The sequence below is a fragment of the Haemaphysalis longicornis genome, unplaced genomic scaffold, assembly GCF_048455015.1.
Source record: "Haemaphysalis longicornis isolate Haplotype H1 unplaced genomic scaffold, Haemaphysalis longicornis Haplotype H1 scaffold_8, whole genome shotgun sequence".
In the NCBI taxonomy this organism is placed as follows: Eukaryota; Metazoa; Arthropoda; class Arachnida; order Ixodida; family Ixodidae; genus Haemaphysalis; species Haemaphysalis longicornis.
Genome location: NW_027526445.1, coordinates 174,536,017 through 174,544,642, shown reverse-complemented (window position 1 = coordinate 174,544,642; position 8,626 = coordinate 174,536,017). Strand labels below are relative to the sequence as shown.

The 8,626-nt window shown below is 49.1% G+C and overlaps 1 pseudogene; it reads left to right on the top strand.

The window, feature by feature from the left end:
* Window positions 1-4,794: 4,794 nt before the first annotated feature.
* Window positions 4,795-4,974, top strand: LOC144150339 (U1 spliceosomal RNA; annotated as a pseudogene).
* Window positions 4,975-8,626: the final 3,652 nt, after the last annotated feature.

Below are 8,626 nucleotides of genomic sequence, written 5' to 3'. Positions count from 1 at the left end.
CACGTTTTGCGTCAACCGATCCATCAGTGTATATGTGCAGACAGTCCCTGTATTCCCTTTCCAAATGCCCCAGCACCAGTGATCGTGCTTCAGAAATAGGTGTACAACGCTTCGACCGCATATGAGGGATGGTCAATGCACAATCCACACTCTCGTGGGAACAAGGAGGGTCCAAAGTAGCCTTTTTTCCCTGTCATTTGGGACACAGCACTCCAAGAGTATTTAGGGTTGCATGACCACGAGACTTTACCCTTAATAGTAGATGCCGCAGTAATGTTAATCCAGCACTTGTTTCTCCGAGGCGCAGCACTTGCATAAGCAAACGTTGAGACGCCTGAAGACGAAGAGGTGTTGACTGCGCCTCACGTAGGATCTTGTTGTTTCCAGCTGCTTGAGCAACGCCAAGAGACAGCCTAAGCCCTTTCGTGTGTAAGGATTCCAACCGCTGGTATAGTGTTTCTGAAGGCGATATGAGAGGCAGCTGATAGAGCATGCGGTTCAAGATGAAGGCTTCGTTCAACTTTACCATAGTGGCTGGGTGATTTCCCCACGTCACACCGGAAATTCTCCGCAGTACATTAAATCTGGGCACCGCAGAGGAAACCATAGAGTCGACGGCATTTCGCCAATTCAACCTACGGTCGAGAACAATTCCTAGATATCGTAAATGAGTAGCTTGGCGGATGCCATTCAGTTCTATTCTGAGACGCGCAGAACTGCGTCGTACTCCAGGAAATAGAACAAAACACGATTTTTCCTGTGATAGTGTCTGCCTACAGTTGAAAGATACGCTTGAACAGAGAAAACAGCATGTTGTGCGCGATATCGTTTTGTCCGGTATCCGGTGAGCCAGATGCAGATGTCATTGCATATATTGACATACGAGATTTTGACCAATGATTTTTCAGCGTAGAAGGCAGGCCAGCCATGGCTACAATGAAGAGAATGGGCGACAGAACACTGCCCTGGGGTACGCGACGTACTAGTTCTTTTTGAACTAAAAACATTCTTTATCCGCACCTGCATGAAGTGGTCGTTCAAGAAGACTCGAATGAAGCGGAGTAGGTGTCCTGTCACCTCCAGTTCTTGCAGATGACTCAAAATGGCACTTTGCAAGACGGAGTCGTGTGCTCTAGCCACATCAGAAACACACTAACGGTGGACAAGCCATATGCTCTGTTATGTTCCAAGTGGCTCACCAATCCAGTAAACTATCTTGGGCGCCCAGCCGCTGGCGGAAGCCGGTCATGCAAGCAGGAAGCTTTTTCCGATGCTCTAGCCACCACATCAGTCTGGCACAGACTATCCTTTCCTCGAGATTTGAGACACAAGAAGTAAGCGACACCGGCCTGTATGATGAGAGGTCTGCTGTATCCTTGTTAGGTTTAGGCACCGGTACCACCCAGGCCAGCTTTCAAGATGACGGAATGTCGTCTGTCGTCCAAATATGGTTAAAGAATCCCAGGAGACTATATATGCTGGGACTCCAATGGCAAGTTAAGTAGCATTTGGTTCGTGAGGCCGTCAAGGGCCAACTGCACACCGTTTCCGATAGCTTGCAAGTGCGGTTTGAAGCTCCCTCAGCGTGAACGGAGTACACATTGCTGAAACTGGGGAGTAAGCGCAAGACGTTGATGCACTACTGCGTAATTGCTGTGACACATCTGTTACGCATGGTGATGTTGGAGATGCGTACACGTCAGTGAACTCCTCAGCCAGACATGGTAAAGTCTTTCTTTGATTAGAGACATTGCCAGAAACGGCTTGACAGGGCGAGTTCACCACTACCCAGATACGTGACGATGGAGTAAATACACCTAATGTAGCGCAAAATGCCGCCCATTGGTTTCGCCAGAGTTTATTTGTGTAACGCCAAATGGCTGAATTTAACCTATTGAAAGTTGTCTTCGATGTCACATCTTTCTTCCGCGCGAACTGAGGCTCCACCCTTCTTCGTGCCGCGCAAAGGTTTTTAAGCTTTAAGTCAGAGACCGGGAAGTTCTTCGGTATCTTGAGCAGCGTAGTCGCCGCTTCCTTGCTTGCGGTCATGGCGTCTAATAGGTTGCCAGAAGCCGCTTCTAATTCCAATCGGTACTTGTCACAGTTGACAACCTGGACAATCTTAGAGGCCCGTAGTCGATAACCTGCAGCGTTAATAAAGATAGGGTTACGATCACTACCCATTCGGTCTGGCGCCACTCTCCACCCTTACTGAATATCAGTGTAAATCAGGGTTAAGTCAATGGCACCAGTAGTACTAGGAGGCCTGAAGAAGGTTGGAGTGCCATCATTTGCAACACAGAGGTCCAGCCTATCAATGGCGTCTGTCATATATTTTCCTCGAGCGTCTGTCGCTTTATCACCGCACAGCGGATAATGCGCATTGAAAACTCCACATATGATACGCGGGGACGGGTAACGGCCACAGCGTTGCTCCATGAACGCCTTCACATAAACCTATTTCCGTGGTGGGAGGTAAACTGATCTAATGCTCAATTTCTTGTAGGCTATTTGCAAGCTCACAGCCACAACTTCAGCGACCTCTGAGCAAAGGTCCCAAACAGATATTACAGCGTGGGGAACCTCACGTCGAACATATAAAGCGCCGCTCTCATGTAGAAAAGTGGGAAGGCTGGGATTTTTATGAGGAACGTAACCGGAAAGTGATCATTTCCCTAATAATTCGGCTTCTGTCAAAGCCACTATTGGTATCGGCGACTTTTTGAGGAATAGATTTAGCTTTGCCAATCGACAGGTAAGCCCAGCACAATTCTATTGCATAATGAAGGGAACTGATTTTGTCATTGTGGCTACGGGTTGCTTAAGCAGAGACATCATGCTCTGGCAGGAGCGTCGCAGAAAATCGCAATATTACTGCTTCTAGGCTCAGAATGGTCTTAACAAAGATCTTTAAAAAGCTTGGGACCATAGAAGCAATATGAGACCAGAAGGCTGTAAAAAGGGCTCGTATACCATTCCTACCGTCCTCCATCTTAGTTTCAGTAGAATGAACACACAGCTCCTTCAAGACGTTGGCATATCTTTCACGTCCCCGTTGAACTTCCGCAGTCTTGAATTTCATGCCGAGATGAGGTGATCGAGGAGGGGGCTCTCGTGACTCTGTTGGTTGAACACTTACCGGATTTTCCGTCGTTTTGGATTCATTGCTGGCTTCCTGTGCGTTTAGAGCCGGGAAGCTGTCTTTGTTGGGAGGTGTACACAGTGCTGGAGAGGATTTGGCTCCCCCGATGAAGGCTGTCCTCCTGTGCAGAGCGCTGACTCTAAATGGGCAGCCGCTGTAACTTGCAGGGTGGTCGCCGTTACAGTTGGCACAATCGAAACCCGCAGTACATTTCCGGAAGTCATGCGGGCCGACACATCGCTTATAGCGCTGATCTCCTCTGCAGGATTTCGCCACTTGGCCAAAATGTTGGCACTCGAAGCAACGAGGAGGCGTCTCCTTGTAGTCGGTCGTTTCATGCCTTGTAAATTCAAGTATGATGGTTCTCAGCCGTTCAGTGCTCGGCGTGAACGACAATGCCACAGCGTCAGATGGAGTTGTCTTCCATTCGTTCACCAACGAGCCACTTCGACGCGGAATTCTTCGCACGTGCCGTACACCTTGACGCCTGATGTATTCCAGTAGGTCCTCCTCCGTATACCACTTGGGCACACCCTTTATGAAGGAGTGCGGAAGTCGAGCAGAAATGGCGATTCCTCCTACCTGGTCTCTTCGCAGCAAACCATTCACCTCCTTTTTCGTCGCTACGTTGAGGAGAAAGGCACCCTGAGCAGTGAACCTGCGGCGAATATGCGCTTTCCCAAGCAAAGTGTTGAAGGCTGACAATAGGACTATGGAGTTCACCTTCCTGAGGTCGTGATCGCTTTTCGCCGGGGACACAACCACAGGTATGCCGACTGAGCGTTTTTTGCGATGCCTCACTCACGACCGTAAAGCCTTCCTCATCGACGTCAGGCATCTCTACACGAAGTTCGCTGCCACCAACAATCCTGTCATCGTCTCCTTTAGAAGTAGTTTCACTGGCACTGTCTCCTTTAGAGGTAACATAACTAGTATTCTCTTCGCCAACGATGACCGGTGAGGGCTCCATTGAGGCCGCGAAGCCCTTCTCGGCAGGGGGAACCATGTCAGGATCTCCGGTACCGGCGTCACTAGTTCTGCGATGATCTTTTATGGTGGCGGACTCAGAGGAGGCGCCGGAAGAGTCATACAGAGAAAACTTTCGTAATGAGGCCGGTGTTCTGGCAGAAATGATTTCAAAACTCGCAAAATTATCACAAAAAGAAGAGGAAAAATACAAGGAAGCTTACGAGCGACCTTCTTCGTCGTCTTCCGTCAAATCAGTCGATGGTAGCTCGATTAGGCTGAATTCACGCCGATCTGTCACTGAGGTGTTGGCATCGGCATAGCACTACATTTTTGATGCGATGACAGCTGCTTCTTATCGGACCAGATTAATTTTACCTTGCCATGTGCTGCCGGTGAATAGCTCGCTTCCAACGGCGTAGCAGGAGGAATACGCGTTCCTGCCAGCACAGTCGCGTATTCTACTCCATCTGCGAGCTTCTTTTCCGCAGTTTAACGACTCTTATCTTTGTTTACCATGACATTTCTTTTAAAAAGGGAGGAGCACTTCACATATTTTAAGAAAAACGTGATCTGAAAGCAAGAAATTGATTTTCATGCTTGCAATTTCCAGTAATGTCGCTGAAGCCCCTGGCGCATTTATCTGGGCTGTACTAGTGGCTTCGAAATGAAGGGCAATTGAATGCATACTAACCTGATGCCGGAGTTTCGCTGGTCAGGACGGGCGAGCTCCCAGGGCGAGGCACGAGCATTTGCAGGGCGAGCATTGCACTGCGCTCGTGTTGACCCCTGCCACTACCCCTACCAGGGGCGGATGGGGCAAGTAATTTTTGGTAGTGGGGGGACTGCGTGCGCGCTGTCCCCCCTTCCTATTGCAATTCCAAAATGAGAACGAAGCAGTGCTGCAGCACTTCCAAAAAAAATTCACAGCATATCCACGGGGTGAATGATGATGAGTGGGCGAAGCTCCTGAGGGGAAATCATCGGTAAAACCGTGACTCTTCAGTGAAAGTTCGCCCACTACATCTGTGTCCGAACGTAACGTCTAGAAAGTCTCGCTTAAACCGCGCGTCGGCACCTTGGGGCTGAGCTCGCCTGATACGTTTTGCAGACGCCTCACGAGCTCTCACTGCATCGGGGTCTGCCTGCCGATACGCGCGCTTTCTCGCCGCTTCCCGTTCTCTGACGTTTTGAAGATCCTCTTCGCGCCGAAGCCGTGCCGCTTCGCGTACGGTAGGGTCCTCGCGCCGTTGCCGTGACGCTTGGGCCTCTCGTTCTCGAACTCTGGGATCTTGGCGGCGTCGTCGCGCAGCCAGACGACACGCTTCGGCCTCCCGCTCTCGTACGGCAGGATCTTGGCGGCGGCGTCGCGCAGCTTCACGGAGCGCTTCTGCCTCGCAGGCTCGCACATCTGCAGCCTTATCTGTCGGGCGACTCCGAGCGCGCGCCAACAGCGAACGGATTTTATTACAACGCTCCCCGCCATCTAGTAAACAATCCAAGAACTAAACTAGAGGTAGCCACGCCATCTAGTAAACAATCCAAGCGCATCTTTTCATCATATACAAGTACCGTCATCTAGTAAACAATCCAACAACTAAACTAGAGGTAGCCACGCCATCTAGTAAACAATCCAAGAACTAAACTAGAGGTGGCTACATACATACGTCGAGGATGGACAGACCCACGCCCTAAGGAGCTTCGCCCCTAAAAAGAAGCGTTACAGGTAGACCCTATATGCTCTGGCATTACTCATTCGTGTATAAATGCGCAAAGTGTTTCCACAAACGACGAAACACAACACGAGCGCAATTATGCGTTCTGTATATGTGTATCTGCCGCCGTTCGTCCCCTGTTAGCACTTGGCGCATTCAAGCTTGACACAGTATTTACTGGCGTCTTAGCGTTGCTGGACATTACGTACCCGGAATTGTGGATATCTCAGCTGTTTCTAAGACGTCAGATAAAGGTGTCATTAACCTGCTACCCAGGTGCCAGCGGCAAAGCACCTCGTATTTAAGATCACCCTTATTTACATCAGCGGCTTCATAGTTTTATTTAAGCGGAATAATGTTGAAGCAGTGGATCTGAAATACGAGGTGCTATGCCGCTGCAGCAGGGTGGCAGGTTAATGACACCTTTATTTAGAATTGACTTGTGAGCACTATCGTCATTGTTCGCGTCCGCAGTGGGAAGTAGGGTTGCATCCTGGTGGCACCGTGTGTATGAGGGCACCGACAGCACTAGGGAAGCCTGATCATAAAAGTTGCTTCTGCGAATCATCGGAACTGGAAATCAAAAGAAATGTCCAAAATCGCAGAATCGCGGGGGCGTGATCGCTGCGAACTCGATGCAGGAAATTATACTCACCAACCAACCATTACGGGGTGTACTCGTTGCATTTGGAACGTAAGTGTAGAGCGTGACTGTGCAGTACAGCGACACCGTCTTTACAGTTACTTTGGCTCTTTAAAAGTTAAGACATCGCATATTTTCAGTACCGAGCTCGCAGCACAGAGAGGCTGTGATAGTTCACAGGATACTATTGGTGCGGTTACTTCATTAAGGCTAGAGCCTTGAGTGGCCGTTGTACGAAAATCCGTTGCAGTTGTTGTTGTCTGATTAAGGAAATGGACAGTGTAAATGTAATTCGAACGCATGTGTGATCCGATGACCTTTCAACTCTACTCTCCTCAATTTCCTCCTGCTGCGCAACAACTGGGCTTGATGGCGATGATGACGCTGCCCTGAAAAATTTTCGGCACCTACCCACAAGGCGGGACTTGTCAGGGCTAAATCACTTATTCAAATTTGTGAAGACTCAAAATACTAATTTGTTTCTAGAAAGAAATAGGGCGAAATGAAAGTTCGTTGTGATTCAAAGTCCAATACCCATTAATTAGTACCCTTAGCCGGCCCATTGCAGCGGTAAAACGCAAGTTGTTGCCCTTGTTCCCTTCTTCGTGGAACACAGCGCCCACGGATTGGCCGGAATCAAGATTTCTCCGGGAGAATGCATCTACACACCTAAAACTCACAGCAGTTTATATGGGTAAAGGTAAATTCTACTGCAGTGCATGCGGCGTGACAGCTGAACGTGATGGAACGTGGGTAGAACAGGTACACACCAGCCGCGCTCAACCCTGACTCTAGGGAAACAGTGGCAATGCGCCAGTCTGCTAGCGGACGTACTATCGCCGTAAGAGAAAAAAACAAAAAAGAAGAAAGAGACGCAAACATGGTGAAGCGGAAAAGATGATGGTTGAAGTAATTTGCGCCAGAAGACAAAAAAAACAAAGGCGAAAAAACAGACGTCAACAGGGTGTTGCAGCAAAGTTAATAGATGTCGTTAGTTTTTTGCCTTCAAAGCCCGTTAGCATACTTTCGTCGTCAGAGAGTTTTAACATAGCCTGGCTCATGTAGCTAACTTGTCCGAAAATTACGCTGTGTCCACGTGCTAGATAAATCGATTTTGCATGAAGAAGCGCGCCCAGCGGGTGTGCTCGGGAGCACCAAGTCAAAGAACGCCAACTGTGCCCTTAGTGTGAAAAATGAATGTTCGACAGTGGGTCCGGAAAATTGGTGTTCGAAACAGATCAGGGCGTAGATTTTTGGAACAGTGGGAAGTGTAAAATTCTAGGACACCTAAGGACCTCTTCTGAATTAGTGAATACGAGAGTATTAGAAATTAACTGCGGAACGTAAGTGTCGGTATAGCGCGAGCCGCATGGTTTCACCCCTCTTGTTCACATCGATGGTGTAAAGCCCATCACCCCATGCACCACGCACAATGATATAGCTAGAAAATTTGTAGTCTGCAAGGCGCCGCATTCATTCGCTGCACAATGATGACGTGGTGCTTACAGGTACAAGTAATCACGGGTACGCCGCTGTCATCTCATTATCATCATCATCATCTTAGTCATTCTTTTTCTTACGATGTTGTTTCCCTCTTTCGGATACCATTACTGAAATGCTTGGCCAACCACCCGTGTTATCCCTAAATATACCGTAATACCGAAAACGTACTTTGATACTGATTTTATTACTTTTTTATATAATTACCAGGTTTAAAAATTCTGCCGCAGTACCGAGTATACGCCTGTAACACACATTTCGAACGCCGCAGGAGAAAACCATACGCTAGGTTCGCCTTCATTCGGCGCGCATCCCCGAGCTAAGAATGTAATGGTGCCTTACAAAGCGAATAAGCTGTGTTACGAATGGGCCAGCGCCGCAGTACTTCCCCGCATCACTCCTCGGCTGTGCGGCGAAGCCACTCGTGCGCCTTCGAAATCAGGCGCAATCATGTCGGCAACAAGTTGCGACAAAGCCTCGTCAGACGCTTCGCTCTCTGCGCATTCGGCGGCTGCCTGCACGGCTCGTCTCCACGCTCTTCAAGGACACAGAGGCAGGCCCCGGTGATCGCAACGGAGTCCTCCTCTCTCCCCTCTCTCGGACTCAACGTGCCCGAGGCTATGAACGGCTTACGAACTCTGGAAAGAGTGTTGTGCGTGT